Source organism: Thermobia domestica, chromosome 6, assembly GCF_964235325.1.
Source record: "Thermobia domestica chromosome 6, izTheDome1.hap1.1, whole genome shotgun sequence".
In the NCBI taxonomy this organism is placed as follows: domain Eukaryota; kingdom Metazoa; phylum Arthropoda; class Insecta; order Zygentoma; family Lepismatidae; genus Thermobia; species Thermobia domestica.
In genome coordinates this window covers 8,949,600-8,970,829 of record NC_137459.1, presented here as the reverse complement: position 1 = coordinate 8,970,829, position 21,230 = coordinate 8,949,600, and the positions used below count along the sequence as shown (strand labels likewise).

Below are 21,230 nucleotides of genomic sequence, written 5' to 3'. Positions count from 1 at the left end.
AAAATTCCATCACTTTCTCAGATAGTTTTTGATGCTCTATGGAATAAAGTGCTCAAAATTGAAAAATTTGCAAATAACAGACACACACACAGACATAGAGAATCCAGTAACGAACTTCTTCAGTTAATTGAAAATATGTTGAATCGGCTTAAAATTATGTTTTGTATTAGGAATTCTGTATGATGCGAAAGCATTAAATAGTGGCCTTTTCCCCCACCTTTCTTGTAGTGTCCACTCATAAGATTAAGGACAGTGTCTTTTTTTTTTTTTACATTAATTTCCCGAGAAGTGCCCTACTAATAACTGAAAAAATGGCGTACTTCAAATATGGGAGAGACCAGTTAAGTGATGGAAATTAAGATTTGGAACTTTCATGAAGTGAAAGATTTAAGATAATGAAACTAGGAAACAACTGACACTCAACTTAATCATTACTTTTTCTTCTATTAGACAGGAGCTCAAGTGGACAACACTTTCTTCCTGAACAGTTGAGAGAGAGATCTGTTGTCGCATAAGAAGGTATATTCATAATACATACAATGGTTTACAAGAAGTCCTTATGAAATGACGTTGTCGCACATATAGTTGGGAAATATTTGGAAAAATACAAGTCGTGAGAATTAGCACAGGGAAACGTCGTAAATATGACTGTGATAACATCACTTATTACTTTTTTTTTTTTTTTTTTTTTACACAACACTCATATGCGAACGTTTGAAGAAAAACCTTAACACACTCTATCGGTTACTCACATCAGAATACATGGGTACGTACCAGAAGAAATAGTAACATCCCAAAGTTTTTTTAAAGTTAAAATATCTCAAGCGAAACAAATTAACTCTCTTCCTCCCTGACGCAATCGTCAGGAGCCTTCAGAAGGTCAGAATCCTGCCTCTTTCTGTCGAGTTCCATGCATTCTCTCGCGTAAGGCTTTGCTGGTGAGATCCAGTGGATTCTAGCGCTAGTGTGACTCTCTATTGGATACTTTGGAACCAGTCTTATCTATTGAATGCGGCATTGGTAAGTCATGGCATTGATTCCCACTTTGCATATTGATACATAAGACTCAGTCTAATATACAGTATACCCTACATTTTGGAGAAATTGGAAGAAATGTGTTTAGAGATCAGTATTTTGCAAAATAAATTTTTAGTTGAGTGTTCCGCGGTTAATTCCTATAGAGTAAAAAGAGAAGGATGTAGAACGCAGTTAAATGATGATAAAATGATGGTTGCGGGAAACAGGAGAATTCTTAGCAAAGTCACGAATACGATGGTTGATCATCAGAAGCTCATGTTAAGTGTGGCATATAAGGAAATTTTTCCTTTGAACTGATTTTTGATCCAATATATTTCAATCGAAAATTTTCTTGCACCTTATATATGGAGTATTACATATAGTGTAACAAAACCCAAACTACCATTTAACTCAGTATATGCTCATTCTGTAAAAAAATACGAAAACTCGATTTAGCGGCCGTTCAAAAATTTTGTGGCCCTTGATCAAAAAATTAATTATTTAGGATTTAGAATTTAGATTTCTGGGCTTTCGACATCTAAGGCCATTTAGCCCGTCACGTTTGGAGGGATAACGTTCCTCGGCGAGCACACAATCCAGGGAAAGGGAAGGGAGGAAGCAGCCTGGGACCTATAAGTTAGGTACCACCCCGACATTTACCTGGTGTGAATGAGGAAAACCCAGGAAAACCTCATTCAGGGTGGCTGGCCTGAAAAAACGTTTTACACTCTTTCGACCGAGTGCTTCCACCGGGAATTGAACCCGGGACCGCTCGCACCGAAAGCCAGAGCGTTAGCGAAAACTAATTATTGGCCAAGATCACAATCTTTTGATCCATTTTTTTGGGGGGGATCATTCCTAAAATTATTGTTAAATGACTTTGTTCCTTGGATACATTAATCTGAATTATATTATCTTTTAGTTGACACTAGGAACATATGAGTAGCGACTTCTTCAACTTGAAAACAGAACGTACCGGGATAGAGTTCTGGAGCTAGTAATCCTGTCAATGTTGTCTCCAAAAGAAGAGTACCGACAATCGGATAGTATTTTTGTAATAATGGCGAATAATAATAAATATTTGCCCTGCATATGGTTCTTGGTTCTTCGTGGACAGGGCTGTGTTTCTTGTTTTTATTAGGGTTTGCTGTTTCCTCTCCTGTTTTAATTTTACAATTCTGCCATTATCGTTCACTTGTACATTTATAACCCTGGGGGCGGGCATGGTGGTTCAGTGATAGAGTGCTTATCTCTAGTGCATGGGTTCTCTGGTTCGATCCCTGCCCAAGGAAGTTTGTGATGGACAACATCGTGTCCGTGAGTTTTCTCGGGATCCCTCCTACTTTCCCATTCCACCAATTCTTCTCTCATCATTCCCTTGCGTTAATCAATGTCTCCCTTAGCCTAACAGGCATATTAGTTGGACGCAGTAGCGTAGCCAGGATGTGTGTTGGGGGGGAAGGGCAAATGCTGTTATAGGTACATATAGAAAAATTACAAACAAAAAATATATAAACATAAAAATATATTTAATTGATTGACTGATTTTGAGTTTTACGTCCCGTTCAGCAGCGAAGCTATATGAGACGTGGACCTACTGATTAACGTGGAATCCGAACCACATGAGCTCCCGCCGGGAAGCGAACCCGGGTCTCCCGCGCCAAAGGCACGTACGCAAAATATATTAAAAAAAAATTACAAACACCAAAGTACGAAAGTACATTGTCGGACCTCTTTGGGGTGGGGATGCCTCCCCCCTACGTCACTGGTTGGACGTTAGACTGAAAGATTTCATTTCATTTTTTTTTTATAACTGTGGGATATTAAACAAAATATTTAATTGTCTATGCATCAACATATGACACGAACTGCGTGAAAAGGAAAATTGATACAGGAATACGAATCATATATTTTAATCCTTGTATAATGCAATCGGTTCCGTAATGCATTTCCAATGTTCCTGAAGGTCATAATCTAACAACGATCTAGGACAGTTTTACGTTATTCCTAAGTTCCAATAAAATTGATAATTAAATTCATTTTACTGTTGTAATGATAGCATGAAAGTAAATTTCAATGTAGAAGCTTGACGGATTATTATATGGTGAACCTTAGGAAAAAATCCTTTAAGTGAAATACTAAATCTGGTAATTCGAAACTTTCTAGACATGTCACTTATAACTGAGAAAAAAGTGCAAGTACAGTTGTTTGAGAAAATGCTCTCTCACTTTACGCTATAGAAGGCGCTGTCACCCAAACGCCTAGATCGTTTCCTTGCTCTCGTGAGTTTTCACCTCCAGCTGACAAATGTATACCATTGCACTTTTGTCCGTTGCAATTTGTAAAAAGATCATATTCGTGTTTGCGTGTAATTTATGTTCTTATGCCGCAAGATGGGACTTCAGCCACTATTTAGACTTTTGTCCGAAGAGTTTTACATGTAAAGGGGTTTGAAATTGCCATCTCTCTTATCGAAAGCAAACGCGCTAGCCAGGAGGCTACGGGAGTGGGCATACTAGTTTACAGCCAGCTACAAAAGTTATTTCCGTTTGGTAGAATTTATTTTGGCAATAACGGAGGAAAGTACAGAAAATTAAATTGTTTTAAATTTACTGAAAACTGCACTCAAATCGTCCTTTCATTCTGAAGTTTTTTACTAATTTCATCAAACGTAAAGAACTTTTGCCGCTCACTGTGCATGTTTGCTAGTGGGTAGTGCTAATCCCGATAAATAAGGAGAAATTAATTACTTTATATTAAGCTTAAACTTCCCTTCTTAGATAGGTCTATAGTGCGTGCCTCTTGTACACGAGGACCCAGGTTCAATTCCCGGTGAGAAATCATTGAACACACTACAGGGATCGAGATTCGTCTTTACACTGTAGATCTTGCCCTAAATAATGTTGCTGTGGACAAAAACGTAAGTTCACTGGGGTTACATCTGAGCCTCACGGAGTGTAAAAAATTTGTGTGTTGACAAAGCACACCACACATTTACTGCATGAAACATGATTTATATATATAAATGTATAACCTAGAAGTGGATCGGCTGTTATCTAACGAATTACTCAGAGAGAATTTGACCTCTGTGGTCATCGCCACTATGTCCATTGACATGAGTTCCTTATTTTTTTTTTTTTTTTCAGAGGTTGATGACACTGAACTACTTTTTAAAAATATATATTTAAGTAGTAAACGAACGTAAACAAGTGACAGTGTGAGAAGTCGAAAGTAGTTACATACATTTCAGTTGTTCAACAGTTCCAAAAGTAATTACATTGCATTCACAGTGGTTTGAGTTCTGCACACGTAAGTACCAAATTAGCACATTAATGAAGCGTAAATATTCGTCGAATGCCGCGCGATTATATTTTTTAGTGTGTGTGTGAGTGTATATGTTGTGTCGTCGAGTATTCTTTTTTTTTTTTTGAGAAATATTAAAGAATTTTGGGCTACGGCACGAAATGTCTCATTTGTATCACAGACTGAAACAAATTGTCATCGCGTGCAATACATGAAGTGGTTAATTGGTTGATTTAGAGTTAGCTGATCGTTCAGTACTGAGGCTATACAAGACATGGACCTACATGGACCTATACAAGACATGGACATGGATTAACGTGGGATCCAAACCACATGAGGTTCCGCCGGAAATCGAACCCAGGACTTTTACGCCAAAAGCGCGTCCGCTAACCGCTTTGCCACTAGAAATATCTTAGGCTAAAGAAGACACTTGATGAATGATTGCGAAAGAAATTTATAGAATCAGAATATGTGAGGGAACGAAAGAACTCTGACAAATCTCATGAACACAATGTTGTTCACCACTAATTCACATCATCTGGAATCGAACCAGGGATTCTTCATACTGTAATTAAATGTTGTACCACTGATCCACTGTGCCCGTTGCACTGTCCATTTCCACTGTCCATAGAAATTTGCGGAAAAAATGCTAATAACACACACAGCAAAAGTCTCAGCCTTTCATTCTATACGTCACACTAATTCCCAATAAATAGAAACCCAGCTAAATTCCCAGCAAACCTGCGTTAATTGTTTGCCTAGCATCAACATTATCATTTGCTTACGCAAGGATTATCATCAACACAATGTTGTATACAAGGAAGCCCTATTCAATTTGCAGTATTCCTTTCTCAAGAAGAACACGATTTCAAGTATACTACCCCATCATGAACACTAAGAGAAGAGAAAAAGCACTCGCACTCAGAAAGGCCTAAACACTACAAATACAATCTCAAATTTGTTTTTTCTTTAAATAATAATTTATTATGTTAATGAAAGATAAAGCAAACACACCTGCATAGGAAAGATGGTAATCCTTTATATAAAACTTGCGTCCACCTTTAATGTGAAGGAAATTGTTTGTGACAAAGACAACACTAGTTTTCATATCAAAGCAGTGATAACTAACTAAATGGAAAAGTTGTTCGCTACTGTTCGAGAATTGAGTCCTTATATTTGACTATAATCAAGTAATTCATGGTGGGCTTTGACCATTCAAATAAAAGGTCAGCTTAGTAAATTTAACTGTCATTATCATGAAGTCTGTTTCCAACAAGAAATATTTATTTTAAATAATATAGTTGTGACAGATTTTTCCGCCCCTCGAAACTTACCACCCTGTGCAAATGCACGTCATGCACACATGGTTGCACGTTACACGTGCTGATCCGGCTCTGGAGCGTAGGCTTTTGTTGCGAGAGGCTTGGCTTCAATCCCAGGTTATGTGAGTTTGTGGTGAACAATATTGTTTTTTATGGGTATTTTCTGACGTCATTTAAGGCAGGGCCGCGGTGGCTCAGTGGTAGAGCATTCACCTCTGGTGCTTGGGGTCCCGGGTTCGATCCCAGCCCCCACCAAGTGAAATTTGTGGTGGACAAACACCGTGTGCGTGGGTTTTCTCGGGGTTCTCCCGTTTCTTCCTACTTTCTTCATTACACCATTTCATTCATTACTCATCATCAACTTTAGCCTAACCGGCATAACCATGGAACTTAAAACTCAAAGATTCATTTTCATTTAAGGCATATTCGTGGGACGTTACTTCTATTTATTATTTTTTGAAAATGAAGGGGAAATGTAATGATTTAGTTCTTATGAAAAATAGCAAAAATTAAAGTTTGATTCTTCTACAAGGAAATACAATCTGAAATTCCTTTTGCCCATCTGAAGCCAGCGTTTGAAATGAGTGTCGGTTGTTTGATTTGTCACCTATGGAGAAAGCTTCAGGCGTGACAGAAAGGGGACGCCCGAACAACCTCCAACCTCTGTGATTAAGGAAGAAAAAAAAAGAAACTTGGCGTGTAATTGCTATTTCAAGCGAAGGCAAAGAAGGATGATTCTGATAAACATGAAGTCAACTTTATTTTCTCTTTTGCGTATTCACTTTACGCATTCTGAATTCTAGCCTTGATGACACTTCCCTGGAAGGTTTTCGTATAACTTCTTTTTATATTAGGCTTTGTTTTGATGAAAAACTAAATGTAAACAAAACTACCTTTCCCTACAAAGGCTTCACGCGGGGTTGGCCAATGCCCCCCTCCCCCCCGAATTAAAATAAATTATATAGCGATTGCATGTTACTCTTGTCTAGGGCAAGTACTTAAGCAAATAGTGTCCCAATGTAACTCATTCAGTTTTTAATTTCGCCTCTTACCCCACCGGACAAGGTTTTCTGGAAGGAAGCCTGCATAAATTGCGGGAAAATTGCGTGCTTCAGTGATTATACTTACCAAATTCTAATATATATAACAAGGTTATTTTCCACGTGGAAGGTTGAAATTTGGTATCATTGTAGCTTTCCGAGACTAACCCTGAAGAAAATTGTCAAAAGTGAATATTTTTAATTTTTAGGGGATATAAAGGGGGTGAAGAAATTCACCATGTTATTAAAATGCACCTTTTTTCGAACCTATAATCTCATGTTTTAGGTACTTGGAATTGCAATAAAACCTTGAAATTCGGTATGCTTTTAAGTTTTCGTTAGCGATATTTAAGTAAGTCACCAAAAATAAAAGTTTTCAAGTTTAGTGGGGTTTTATGAGCAATTGAAAACTTTTTCCCCTGTTGTTTATATGGAATATCTTCTACACACCAAAATCTTTACGCACTTTCAGCAGGATTAGAATGATGAAATTTGACAAGATTGTAGCATTCCGGGACTGACTTACATGAAAATTGTCAAAAGTGAATATTTTTAATTTTTAAGGTGTCGAAAGGGGGATATAGAAATTCCTACTTTATTTTAAGGGGCGTTTTCTTCGGATACAAAATCTTATCTTTTAGGTAGTTGAAATACGAAAATAAACTTGAAGTTTGGTAGAATTGTGGGTTAAAGAGGTGCAAGTCCTTAGGCCGAGCAAACGCCGGGGTTTTAGGGGAGAAGACTCCATATGGCCGAAGTCAGGAAATATTAAAAGTAAATGCACAAAATTCACTTTTAATGCAAAGGCTTATACATAAGAGATGCGAGTCCATAAGCCAAGCAAAAGCTGGGGTCTGGGTGTTGGGCCCCCAGGTGGGCAAAGCCTATTCTTTATTGTAAGATCACACTGCATTTACTGCATAGCTTATCAATCATGTGACTGTGAGCATTTACTTTAGTACTATTAGTAGTAGTAATAGCTAAACCTACGCTATATACACAGTTCATCATTCACATAAGAGCATGAATCTCCTTGTCAGTCCTCACATCTGTACATGACCCTTTACAGAATCAATTGAAGGACGTCTTAATAAAACTCGACAAGGAGTACCACAAAGGGGAGATTTTTTTCAATGTCTCGCACCGTTTGCAAGATTTGAGCCTACTTCCGTTTGGAGTTTCTAATTCATGTACGACCAGTGTTTTCTTTCTTTTTACAAGCAGTATGTAATAAGCAAATACATTACACACACAATTAATTATAGTGTCAGTGATATATGGTGGTTATTGAGCAAAACACTCCAAACAATGAAGATTCACCTTAGAGTTGAGAAATGGTTATCCTTCGTTTTTCATTATCATTTGCCCAAGAAACAAACACCTAAGAGATATACGACCCCGCATACATCTATGTGGTGTTAAATGTATAACTCGTAGGATATGCTGCTTTACTTTTTTAAAATTTCAACACTTCTAGTTTATTCCTAAAAAAATGTAATAAAGAAATAACGGCCATGTTTTTCTTAAATGTTCAATTAGAACTGGATAATCTACACAAAATTTCGAATCGACTAGTAAACACAACACGTTTCCACCACTTGTGGTTTTCGAGATCTCATTGTCGAAAGGATTGGAGACAAACATATAAACATAGCATTTTAATATACTAGCAGAACCTGCGCTCTCTACACAGCTCATCATTCGCATATGAGCATAAATCTAACTCTCATTCCTCACAACTTCTGTACATGTCCCTTTACAGACACAATTGAGAGACGTCTTGATAAAAAAAAAAAATCGGCAAGGAGTATCACAAAGGGATTTTTTCGATTATTTTTTCTCAATATCTTTCACCGTTTGCAAAATGTAAGCCTACTTCCTGGGGAGTTTCTAAGTCACGTATGACCATTGTTTTCTTTCTTCCTGGATGCATATGTAATAAGCAAATACGTTACACACATAATTAATTATAATGTCTGTAATATATGGTGTTCATTGGGCAAAACAATCCAAAAATAAAGATTCATCTTAGACTGGAGGAATGGTTATCCTTCCTTTTTCAGTATTATTTAGCCAGAAAACAAACCAGCGGCCAGTTGGACAGTGACCACCGGTTACTATTTGGTACCAAAATATTCATTCAGCCTCTTAGGTATTGATAAACACCAATATGATCTCTCTATGACTTACAGTTCCCGAGATATTTCTCCTTAAATCTATAGAAATCGGCTATTTTTGGCCAATATCTCGGGAACGGTAAGAGTGTCGCGCAAAATTTAATCACTTTCTCAGGTAGTTTTTGATGCTCTATCGAATGAAGGTCTCAAAATTGAAAAAAAAAATCGCAAATAACAAACAGACATACGGACATAGAGAATTCGGTAACGAACTTTTTAAAGTTCATTGAAAATAGTTTAAGGTCTCACGTTTATGCCCTATACTCTAAAGGAGATGACTGATTAGTGAAATGAATGATTGAATGATTGTGAAGGAAATTTTCTGTGCTTTCCCATTGGGAATCGAACCTGAGACAACGTGCACCAAATACACACACACACTAGCTATTTGGTGTGAAGTATCGCACAGAAATATAGCTACTAACAGAAGCGACGACAAACGAATAGAAGTGTTTAAATGTGAATGTTAAGAAGAATTAAGATAAAATGGTCATAACAGAAAACTAATGTTGGAGAATATATGGATTGGTGAGGTGGTCATTTAGGAAAAAGTTTGTATACTGAGGGACGTAAATACAGATACGGTGGAAGGAAAAAATGAAATGAAATGAAATCTTTGAGTTTTACGTCCCACGGTTATGCCGGTTAGGCTAAAGGAGACGGTGATGATGAGTAATGAATGAAATGGTGGAATGAAGAAAGTGGGAGGAAACGGGAGAACCCCGAGAAAACCCACGCACACGGTGTTTGTCCACCACAAAGTTCACTTGGCCGAAGCTGGGATCGAACCCGAGACCCCAAGCACCAGAGGTGGTGGAAGAAAAAGGCGGGAGGGAAAAGAGAATATTGCAATTTAAATGGAATTATTGCTGAATACAGATCAGTTGAACTAATTAGCCTCTTGGTGTTAATTGTTTCCTTAAGAGTTTCTCTCAAATTTAACGGAAGCAATGTTCTTTATTTCTATCATTGTCTAATAGGTCTTTTTAGCAGAAAACGGTCTACGCTTTATTGAGTTGATTTTCATTTTAACATCCCTTTGAGCAACGGGGCTATGTGAGACGGGACCTACTGATTACCGTGCCATCCGAACTACGTGGGCTCCCCGTGAATCGAACTCGGGTCTTCCACGCCAAAGGCACGTACGCTAACCGCTTAGCCACGAAGGAGATCTCTTCGCTTTGTTCTGACGAATAAAAAAGAGCCAGTCGGACTCTATGTTAACAATTCAGTCATCTCTCTTACAATTCACTTCAATATATTGTTGAAAGGGGCCGCGGTGGCTCAGTGGTAGAGCGTTCACCTCTGGTACTTGTAGTCCCTGGTTCGATCTCAGCTCGCGCCAAGTGGTGGACAAACACCGTGTGCGTGGGTTTCCTCGGGGTTCTCCCGTTTCCTTCCACTTTCTTCATTTCATTATTTCACTTATTTCTCATCACCGTCCCCTTTAGCGTAGTCGGCATAAACGTGGGACGTAAAACTCAAAGATTTTAATATATTGTTGAGTGGTAAAATACATTTTAGGAAATGACTTCCTTTCTATGTTAAAGGAAGCTGCCACTTAAATAGATCGATTTCTCCATGTGTTTACTAAAAGATCCTCTTACCGGTGACTGTACTTTTGGGTAGCATTTCCAGCTGTTTTCCCACCAATTGTAGTTTTCTTGAAATATATAACTGAAGTATTTTGTGTCTAGTTGTTAGTGAATGGTGTTATTCATTCACCATTCGGTGGCCCCCAGTCGCGTAGTGGCTAATGCTCTCGCCTCTGGTTTGAGCGGTCCCGGGTTCGATTCCCGGTGGGACCACTCGGTCGAAAAAGTGTAACAGCTTTTTCAGGTCAGCCATCTTGAGTGAGGTTTTTACCAGGCCCTCACTCTCACCAGGGAAATGCCGGGATGGAACCTAACAGAATGGTCCCAGGCCGCTTCCTTCCCCATTCCTTTGTTCATTCCCTTTCATTGGATAGTGTGCTCGCCGAGGGACGTCATCCGGTTTCGGCTAAATAGCCTTAGTTGAGGACAGCCCAGAAATCTAATTCCTAATTCCTAATTCCTTTCACCATTCACTAACTTGAATGTTCTGGAACCTAATAAGGATCTCCTCATATCGAAGATGGACAATCTACCCTTAACCCACTGCTTCACAGTCATTAGCTCAATTTAGAGAGCTTATTTATTAAAATATAATGATTCTAACTGCGAAAAAATACAATGATTATAAATTTATTTATATTTCAGTTCACGAAAGAGATATGACAATAAACAAAGATGTTGTATGGTTAGTGTTAATCTGATTCTAGGTGATTCTGAACCCTGATCGGGGGAAATTGTTAGCCACATTACTTCTAGAACTGTTTCGTTTTTGAATATCTTACTAAACATCTGTGCTTTGTGTGACTGTAGAACGGAATATTCAACTCCATTCTTTGCTTGTGACTTTGAAGTTTTAATCTAATAACAGCAATAAAAAGGAAAGCGACCTACGACCAATTAAAAAATAATACATAATTTATTTCTATGGTCATAGATTAGAACCGTCTACGTCATGCTTAACATTCTTTCTTTCTTTCTTTCTTTCTTTCTTTCTTTCTTTCTTTCTTTTTCTTTTCTTTCTTTTTTGTGATTTCCAGTATAATCATAAGATGTGTTATTTATCAAAGGTTAGAACTTTACGAAACACCAAGTTCATTATAAAACCAAAACTTTTTTTTTTTTTGTTATATTGTTTTGGAAAGATAATTCAAACTTTAGAACACATGGTATTTTACACGCAAAAATGTACTGACTGAAACGTTGGTGTTTCTGAAGTTGGAGTGGCAGGGAAGGTTTGTGTAACGGTTGTCAATATTACCAGTGTAATTGTTAAGTCTTCATCCCGGCGAAATTAAAATACCGCTTATTTTACAGTAATTATGTGATATCTTCCAATAGATAAAAGATAATCGAAATATGGAACAAGAGCGCCCTAGACAATATTATTTTACATGAGAAACCGTTATCACGACTCACTTATCTGCTTTCGATTTCGAGCCATTTTGAAAATCGGCATTTATTTTCGCGTTTCTAAACAGCTGAAAACGGAAAGCCGCTAGGTGACTTGTGATAACGGAACCTCACGCAAAATAATATTGTCTAGGGCGCTCTTGTTCCATATTTCAATTATCTTTAATCTATTTGAAGATATCACATAATTACTGTAAAATTAGCGGTATTTTAATTTCGCCGGAATGAAGACTCTTAACAACAATCATTGCAGAAGTAACATAAGTTGTTCAAGTTAAAATTCCAGCTTCTTGGACCGTGGGTTTTTACCGCTCACCTTCAGACTGTCGGAAAAACACAGAAATTTTAATAAAAGTTTACCATTTAGTTCTGTTGTCCATATTTTGTTAAAGCTCCTTCTTTATCATTATTTGTCTGATTTCCTTTTTTAAAAAATTACAAGAACGGTATATATCGACTCCTGACATTATCTCACACTATCTTCATTAAACTCAGTATATTGACAGGGCCAACTCTAACTATATGTGCAACACGTACATTTGCAAGAAGCGGCAAGTTTCGAGGGGCTGCAAAATCGGTCATAACTATAATATTTAAAATAAATATTTCTTGTTCGAAACAGACTTCATGATTATGGTAGTTAAATTTACTAAGGTAAAAATGGTATTTGAATACTACATTCATAAACCATGTTTAGGTCACATTAATTTAAAGTCGCATGAACAGTGCTAAAGCAAATGGTCAAACAAATCCCAACATGAATTGCTTGATTGTTGACAAATTCAAGAACTCAATTCTCGAACAGTAGCGAACACCTGTTGTATTTAGTTGGTTATCACAGTTTTGATACGAAATTTAGTCCTGTCTTTGTCACAAACAAGTTTCTTATCACTGAAGGTGAAACAAGTTTCTTTTTCTTTTTTTTTTTTTTTACTTTTTTAAACAAATGTAGAAGGAAAATGAAGAAATGAAGAGAAAATAGCCAGTTGCACTGGAAGTGCAAACTAATGTACTGAGATTGAAATTGAAGCTCAATGTTGAACTCTATAGAAAAAACTACAATACTTCCTCTGCAGATGTGTTTGGTTTATGTCCCAAAGATAGAAGTGCGCCTATTTCCGGAACTCATGTCACATAGTGTGCTTCAAAAGTTCTAAGTACACAAGTCTGCGTGGCGTAGTGTGCGAAGCTGTACACTACATTACTACATTTGGATATTTAAGATGGCAGTTCTTCGTAGTAGGAACAACGATACTCTCAAAATGACTTAATAACATTTTAAAAGTCATATTTTTAATAGTTTTGTTGTTGAGGTGAATATTTTTGTGATCTGATCTTATAATTTACTTGACCAATATACTAATTAGTGATTTTATAAGTATAGACTATCAAAATGTTACAACAATAATAAACATATATATATTATGTTCTCTGAGTATACAATGGAATTTAAAATAGTGTAGGGAAAGCAACCACGTAATTTCTTTAATAGTGCTATGATGACATATGTGCTTAAAGTATTACATGGTTTATGTAGCTTAATTGTGATAATTAGACTGTCAGTAATGCAGCTATTTGCTCCTAAATTATAAACTTTAAAAGACACATGAATTAAAATGTTAAGCTTTAGGATAGAATAATAAATACTTAGATTCATTCGTAGGCAGAATGGCAGATAGGCTTCTTTTTCTAGTTTTTATTTGAAACAAACAAATTTCTTTCAAAACTATCATATTTCCTTGCACTTTGTCTGTGTGAGGGGCCGTAATATGCCAATTACCGTGCGCTTTGCATTTTCGAAAGCTGACAAAAAAAGTGAAATACAAGTTAAAAACTTCTTTCTACACATTTATCAAAGATTTCACAAATTTCTCTTAATTCACCTAATCCTATTACTGTACCCACTATGAAACCATTATGGACAAGTAGTGTAGTTGTTTCTTCCGTGTAACTGAGAAATGAGAGCCACATAATATACATACTGTTATTTTTTCATAAGACCGTCTCCTATTTTTTTTTATAAAATTTCTATTATATTAGTAGTTTTTATTTATTCTTGGACATGGTGATATGTTTCGTAGCTGAGTGATCATTTTCGCAGTGGGGAGCATACGGGAAAGACAGCAGGTGCATATCAAGAGAGATACGGGGTGCCGAAAGCGTAGAGTAGAGCATAAAAGTATTGGAGTGCATACGACACAAAGGACTCCCTTTATGCAGACTTATAAGATAATAATCTTACTTTTCTATTATTTTTACCATATTACGTTAATTAGGCTTATCCACCTAGAGCGTATGTGACCCTTACACGTTGATATTTCATAGTGACATAATAGTAATAACATAATAATAATTTTGTTTCTCAGGTTATTCAACTGCACCACCTCTTTCCTTGTCATTCTTGTAAGCATTAACTTTTGATGCAGATTAAGAATATGGAGACACTACTTCGAATATTTACGGGTAAAGTCTATTCACAAAGAAAGAGTAACATAAAAGGAACTTAATAATTAGCTACATTATGGTGGAAATAGTCCAATCAGTATGCCTGTAACTGAAGTAATACGGTAGAGCTAGTACAATTACAGTGTCATTGTTGTGTAATTTACCGTCAGGAAGTAATTTTACACAATAGGAACTCTGTAAGATCTGATACATTATGTATTTCCCAAAGTAGTTTTGCGTCACATTATTGTAAATAGCAGTGGCGTAGGGAAGGGGAGCCCAGACGGGCCGGCTCCCCCAAAGAGGTCCAACAATGTACTTTGGTACTTTGATGTTTGTAATTTTTTAATATATTTTTATGTTTATATATTTTTTTGTTTGTAATTTTTCTATATGTACCTATAACAGCACTTGGCTCCCCCCAAACACACATCCTGGCTACGCTACTGGTAAATAGTGCTCCACTCAGTACCTTTGGTGTGCTAACGCTCTTGCATGTTGCCTTCTTTCACTTGCAATGAATTTCCAAGTTACTTTTAGGGACTAAGAAATTAAGTCGCATTACTTGCAAATACCATCCGCAACATTGTTATCAGCACCCTAACCAGCAGTGCTACTCTCCTTTCTGTGGATTAATAAATATTCCCTCGCTCAAGCATGCCTGAGAGATTCGAAATTGCAAATATTTGTAGGTACTGCAAAGCTGAAGCTGTTGGCAAGAATGAAAGAAACACTTTAAGTCATTTCATGGTTGTCCCATATTGTCAACCTGTAGGATATATTTCTCTTTAATATAACTGGAAAGTCGTTCATCTAAAAAATAAATAAATAAATAAATAAATAAATAAATAAACAAAATAATAAACATTAGTTTATTTTTTCTAGCATGCGAAGTTCACCTTTCTTTTGCTATATAAATGTTCCATGTTCTACCACGATGAGGCGCTGGAACGAAGTGTGGATCAGAGTTAATTTGACGAAGTGTATACTAGTGTGCACTCCATTTGTAGGCTTCAAGTGTGCATACTAGAAATGTGCACTTCGCACTTTCACCTTATCTTTAAGAAGATAACAGATTATTATTTTAAAAGAACAAACACTACGAGATTGTAGTGTTTAGAGTTTTCTGAGTGCGAGTGCCCTTTCCCTTCCACTTGTTATTTATGATGGAGTAGCAAAGTTAAAATCGTGGTTCTTAAGATTTGTTCTTTCTTGAGAGGGGGCGAAAAATGATGTCATTGCACGGGGCAGCAAATTGCCTAGGTCCGACCCTGATTGAAATTTTTCGTATTTTAACTTTTCGAAGTGACATATCTGGAGTGGACACTGTTTGCGCCAACCTAATGTAGTTACCTAACGTAAGAAATTAAAATTTAATGGGAATTGAAAGTGATCGCGGAACGAACTGAACCCCACTGGTATCCTCTATCTAGAAACCCTTTAGGAGCACAAATGTTTTCTCGACAGTTAAAGAATGTCCCTATTTAATACATTAAAATAACAAGCGTGGTTATTATAAAACGTTTGAAATGTTATCCTTGACTGTAAAATCTAAAGCGATGGTTACCGATAATCCTTGTTTCTGCGCGTCGTATGAATCACTTTTCGTGGCCAAACTAAGCTGCCATGAACTATAAAAGCTCAACATACGTAAAATAAACCTTTAGTAACTATAATTTGACTACTTAAAGTTATGCAACAGGAAACTTGAGATCTGAAAAGAAACAAAGAAAGATATCGGCCGCATGAAGGATTCAGTCCTGATGCAATGCTTTCATAAAATTCATTACATAACTCGCATTATTTTTATGGCATATGAGTAGGAGATTTTTTTTAACGTTCAACTTATGGCTTAATGGTATTTTTGCTTCATTTTGCTGAATGAATGACTCATTAAGAATTCAATGTTCAACGTGTTAAAAACTTCAACAAAGATGCCAAGAAAGGGGTTAATTTTCAGCTATTGCCAAAGACCTTGACACTGTTAAAGACATAAGCCACATTAGAATCTTGTTTCAATTTAATATCACTTCGTCGTCATGAAAAGATAATAATGATACACAAGCCAACTTCTTTAGCAACTAGTAAAAAAAAAAAAAAAAAAAAAAAAAAAAAAAAAAAAAAAAAACACTCTAGGATGGAACAACTTAAGTAGTGTTGCACACGAGACGAACGGACTTTCTACCAGTAGGACACTGGCGTCTCTGGCATGTAAAATTGGGGGGGGGGGGGCTCGAAGAAAGTGATTAAAATGGTGCTACCTAGTGCAACCTATTTATTATCTTCGATTCCATTTGTTACCTTTCTACTTCAAAATATTGGGGGGGACGCGACCCCCTCGTTCCCCCGCCAGAGACGCCTATGCAGTAGGACACTATTTGCTAAAAGATATGCTCAGCACAAGAGTGACATGCAGGGAGGAGATTAGGAGGGGTGCAAGAGGCTGCAGTTGCCCCCACTTTTTGAAGTGACCCCTTAATGTATAGTTTCATTTGGAAATATAAAGTTCTTGTATTTATTACTGGTTCATAGAAAAAAAATGCTGCCAAATAATATTTGCCGTTCTGTGAGCACGTATTGGTTATTTTTCATCCAGTGAAATTAAGAAAATTACAGGAATTGTGTATTAATTGCAATTCAAAGCAATTAATATTGCAATTGTGTATTTCTTTAAATGTCCTAGCATATGCTTATAGTATTTACTGTCTTTCACTTTCTAAGAGTAATAACATACATTTAATGGCATGTGTGGAATTAAAATATAAGTTTGTTCATTAATCCCCAGTTTCAATATAACTTCTACATAACAAGCCTCATTATTCATTACTACAATTAATAGTATCCTAAAGTCAGGGAAACAGGCAGCCCAGTCCATTCGTCGAATATCTTGTTGTTCCAAAAGCTCCGCTATCTGCGATATTCGATGCTGTCGCGCGTTATCATCCATAAAGATGAAGCTGGAGCCGGTTGCACCTCTGAAAAGATGTATGTGGGAAAGGAGTACAGTGTCATAACAACGTTGAACCGTGAGTATACCGCGTTCACAATTTAGATATCTGTATACCTATGCAACATTATGCTTTCCTTACAGGAAAAAAACTGAAGCACCAGAACGATCATGTTCAGCAAGGTTATTGGATTCATTGCGAGTTCCCACCTATAATCGCTATTAGACTGAATCTGCTCTCATCTGAGAAGAGAACGCGATCCTATTCTTCTCGGTCCAGGCCTGATGTTCTTGGCACCACTGCAAACGGTACCGCCAACACAATGTAATGACTTTCAGGCAAAGATACCACCCCACATGTAGACGGTGTGTCAGTGTCGAGCGTGAGTTTGAGCGAGATGTGATGCTTCACGTAAGTCTCTTCTTGCCTGTTTTACAATATAGTGGTTGCTGGCTGCTGTTGTATGGTCGACCACCACACTTTCTTCGCATAGCATTGCTTGTGTTTTGAAACGCCCCCTCTGCATATCAAATAACTGTGAGCAATACCAAACCCCTAGGCCACATTTATCACTTCATTTTTCTTTCAGTTTCCCGATGATTCTTCCCCTCGTAGATTCATTCAAATGTTATCTCCGGACCATGTTGTTGTGAGTAACAACACCACGATGCTCCTTAAATGGTCTCTGACTGACACACATTGTTTCCTCCATTTCCTTCAACTGCTTTGTGTTGGGGAAGCAGATCCGTTCAGCTATACGGTAACGCTGATGTCACGTAATGCAACGATTTGCTTCCTGTGCACGTGTGAGAGATGCTGTTCAGCTTTCATTCATTTCCAACGACTAAGCAATATTTTGTGCTAGTTCATTTGTCTCGTTCTTAAGTTTTGTACACCAATGAATATACATGTACAGCCATTTCAAATACATTGATATTAGCTATTTCAAGTCCTTTTTCGGAGTTCCTAGCTTAAGCTGCGCTGTCTGCTCAGCGCATCATTCTGATGTGACCAGTATTTCTATCAGGTATATTTTAGGGGGGCAGTGCCTCCCGTAGGAGATAAGGGTAATATGTACTAGAATAGTACCAACAGTGGGAGAGAAGTAGTTTCATAATACAATAAATAAATAAATAAATAAATATTTTATTATTGGCAATTTACAAGTGTTCTAAAGCTCGTACTGAAGTTATTGCTTTCTTTTTTTTTCATTTTTTATTTTTGAGATTGGTAGTACCTTGTGTCTGTAACTACCAACTTTGAACCGATAAGTGACAATTAAACGTCTTGTTGCGCGTACTTCAGAAAAACGTAAGACAAGTGCTGTAGTCTTTGCTAATACGCAGTTTTAGAGTGCCCGGCACATGTCTTCTAAAAGAAACACTGGATATGACAATAGATCTCCTTCCCACTTTCTCACTATATCTCTACACCCACAAGATAAGGACAGGACGACTCACAAAGGGAGTGCATTCTTATAGACAAACATATAAACGTAGTGTTTTAATGTATAGATATTGGAGTGAATTTGTAGCAAACTTGGAGAAGGGATAGATGATGTCAAATGAAATTTCCCCTTATAAATCTATATCCATCCGAGTACGCCTCATTGCGGATCTTGAGGCTTTTCAAGTTGCTATCATGCAATAGGTTTTGCCATTCGGACTTAAGCAAAGCGCCTGCAATGTCCGTCAACCCGCCACACGTAACTCCTATACTTGTTGCCTAACACAAGGCCATGAACCTCAGCTTCCCCTTAACAACAATGTTAATTTTATAGGCTCAAAACGACCCATAAAATGTTGAATAGAACAATAACGGCACTTTTTATTTTTTTTTTCAATGAGAACTGGTAGATCTACACAAAATTTTAAATAGACAACTGAAAACAGGACTTTTCTAGAGCTTTTGGTTTCCGAGATCTCATAGTCAGAAGGAATTGGTCAGAAACATATAAATGGAATTGACCACAAATATACACTGATCACTAGTTAAATTAGAGACAGCAAGACAATTGCAGAAAGCACCCTGCAGAGGCTCCACCAGTGTATGTAAATGTGTAACGGTATTGTGTAATTTTTATATAATAACTTGTATTTACGGGCAAAATGTGCTTTTAAAATATGCACAAGCTGTTCAAAAGAAAGAAGAAAATATAAAGAGAAATAGATGTAATTTCTTTTCTGTTATTATAATTGATGTTCGGTTGTGATAGTGATATGACATGTTTTGTAGGTCGTCATGGCAACGGAAAACATACAATATATAGAGAATCCATCTTGTGATATATACATACACAATATTTAACAGTGTGTAAATGTTTAATTTATTACGTACTACAATAAAAAAGGTAATATCTAATTGAAGTATTTAGATGGATTTTGATAAAACAGTAACCTAGATTATATAAATATACGGACTGAGGGCTATAACGACATATAAAATATGCAAAACAAGCATTAAGTTAATTACAAACTATAGTTATGACAGATTTTGCCGCCGCTCGACACTTGCCATCATATGCAAATGTACGTGTTGCATGTGGGTCTAGTAGAGCCGATCCTGGTGTTAAAGCGTTTGAAGAAAGCTGGCTATAAGAAGAACTTCGAAGTTTGGGCGCCTCATAATTTGTATCTGTGGATCTATACTGAAAGATAACAATCTCGAGCCATTTCTGAACTTGTTGATTATGGATGTTGAAAAGTGAGTAACGTACCACAATGTGCGAAAAATACCATGACCGAAGCGAGGAGAAATTCCAGAGTCTGTGGCGAAGCCCTCTCTGACGCCCAGGAAGGTTATGTTGTGCGTTTAGTGGAATTTGAAGGGCATCGTGCATCACAAACTGCTGCAGCAGGGCACTACGTTAGACTCCGATATGTCTATAATCAACACGAGTGCATCTAGTAATTGAAAACAAATGGACGAAACTGGTTAACAAAAAGTGTGACTTATACCACGTGACAAAGCCAGACCACATACATCTTTAACGACCCGTTCAATCCCCAGCCAAGTAAGTTTGTGGTGTACAACATCATGCCCGTGAATTTTCTCGGGGTACTCCCGTGTCCTCCTACCTTATTCTTCCACTAATTCTTCCATCATCATTCACTTGCGTCCCTTGCCCTAAAGGACATAATCGTGAGACGTTAAACTAAAAGATTTTACTTCATTTATTTTCCATGGATACCTAAGTTCAATCAGAGAATCCTACTATAAACGGGATACTTCTCCGTTTGTGCATCATGATAATTAATAATAGTAAACAGCCACACTAACAGATGTCGGCACCAGCGCTGAATATGCCTATTTAAAACTATTGTGACTATTGAATTGCAAATTTTTAAAAAATGAAATGAAATCTTTGAGTTTTACGTCCCACGGTTATGCCGGTTAGGCTTAAGGAGACGGCGATGATGAGTAATGAATGAAATGAAGAAAGTCGGAGGAAACGGGTAAACCTCGAGTAAACCCACGCATACGGTGTTTGTCCACCACAAAGTTCACTTGGCGAGGGCTGGGATTGAACCCGAGACCCCAAGTACCAGAGGTGAACGCTCTACCACTGAGCCACCGCGGCCCAGCAAATTAAAAACTGTATTGTTTCAATTGAATTATATCAAGATACGATAATAGTCGTGATCATATATTTATTTGAGCACTTATGTTTTGTAACTGTATGTAGGTCCAAGTCTTGTAAAACCTCTGTACTAAAAAGGACGCTAAATTCCATTTCAACCAACCGAAGGGTAATAACCTTGCTCTAAAATCATCTATACTACGACATTGACATGCAAATTTTGGTCAATGTGGTTGCAACCCTTTTGAAATAGTTCGAAGAGGAAGGAATGACGTGCTAATATACAAGGTATGATCAAAAAGTAAGGTAACAAAGCCTGCAGTAAAACGTGTATATATTATTGCACACAGTCAATACAACCAACAGTTAGTGCATACATAAGGTTATTTTTCG

General features: G+C 37.1%; 1 protein-coding gene across 2 annotated transcripts in view; it reads left to right on the top strand.

The window, feature by feature from the left end:
- The first annotated feature begins 868 nt into the window (after positions 1-868).
- Positions 869-21,230, top strand: part of LOC145687838 (glycerophosphocholine cholinephosphodiesterase ENPP6-like) — a 118,128-nt gene continuing 97,766 nt past the window's right edge. The window contains exon 1 of one of the 2 annotated variants that reach the window (XM_081761293.1): positions 869-1,020. The gene's annotated coding sequence lies outside the window, so the exon portion shown is untranslated. Of the gene's footprint in view, positions 1,021-4,204; positions 4,327-21,230 lie in introns of those variants that run through there. The other variant, XM_081761294.1, reaches the window with a different exon arrangement.